The following is a 1104-nucleotide window of genomic DNA, read 5'->3' as shown; positions in this document are numbered from 1 at the left end:
CCCCGCTTCTCTTGACATCTGTGGCAAAACTCCCACTGAGATTTCTGGGAGCTGGGACAAACATGCTTTATAAACATAGTACTACAGAAAAACAGGGCTCTCAATGTTTTTATAAGCAGGAGGTTATCAAGTCCAAACCCTTTTGGCAGGATCCTCCCTGTCTGAAAATCATCCTAGTCAAGTGTTTGTCTAACCTGCATTTAAACAACCACTGTAGGTGAACTGTTCCCATGCTTTACCACCCTCACAACAGGTCCCTAGACACATGCACAGGGAGGGGCATTCTTCATTTAAAATGCCCTCAGCCTCTCATGTATTCAGTGTCCCCTGTTTCAAAATGGCAGGCGGGAGGGCATTAATTGAGTCTGCTCTGATGCGGTCTAATCAGAACAAGTTGGAGCACATGTATAGGCAGCCTGGAGCTGCTGCTCCATAGAATATCTAATAGGGGAACCCATTTGGCCTTTCATAACAGTCTTGTTATATAAGCCACCAAGAATCATGCAAAGACGCTCAGCTTATCAGCCCCTGGGAGCCAGGGGAAGAATGCTCACTGAATTATCAAAAGCTTACACAGTAGCCCCAGAAATGGGAGCAGTCAATTGCCCTCAGAGGGCTGAGCCGTAAGATTGCACTCAGGAGCAACACAGGTTGTACTCTTAGAATTCATGGACAGCCCTACCACAGTCCTGCCTTTACCTACTGCAACGGCAGATCCTTGGAGTGACTGTCATGTGTAGCCTTTATGTGAAAGGAGGGGCCACGGGGTAAGGAGTGGAGCCTTAAGGTCTTCTTGGTGCTTTGTGTGAGAGCAGTTTCTGTAGTGCTCAAGATACCATTTCTTGGAGAGAAGGTGGAGACAAAAGGCCTCCAGTGTCTTTTAGCTTGTAAGGCATTTCCTCAAGCTCATGAGTGAGCTGCTATGGGCGTTGGACAGCTTCTGAAGAGCTGGCAGGGGAAGCGGCGTGGCCACGTGGGCGAGCTCCCCAGGGTAGTTGTCTCTGATATGTCCTCCATAGGAGGTCTATATTGAGCAGATTCTTTTTGGTATTGGGTGGTGGAACCGGAGCGTGCTCCATCCACTCCATGCATTGACCTGGTATT

Source organism: Crocodylus porosus, unplaced genomic scaffold, assembly GCF_001723895.1.
Source record: "Crocodylus porosus isolate Cpor-Errol unplaced genomic scaffold, CroPor_comp1, whole genome shotgun sequence".
In the NCBI taxonomy this organism is placed as follows: domain Eukaryota; kingdom Metazoa; phylum Chordata; order Crocodylia; family Crocodylidae; genus Crocodylus; species Crocodylus porosus.
Note: the sequence above shows the minus strand (reverse complement) of the source record.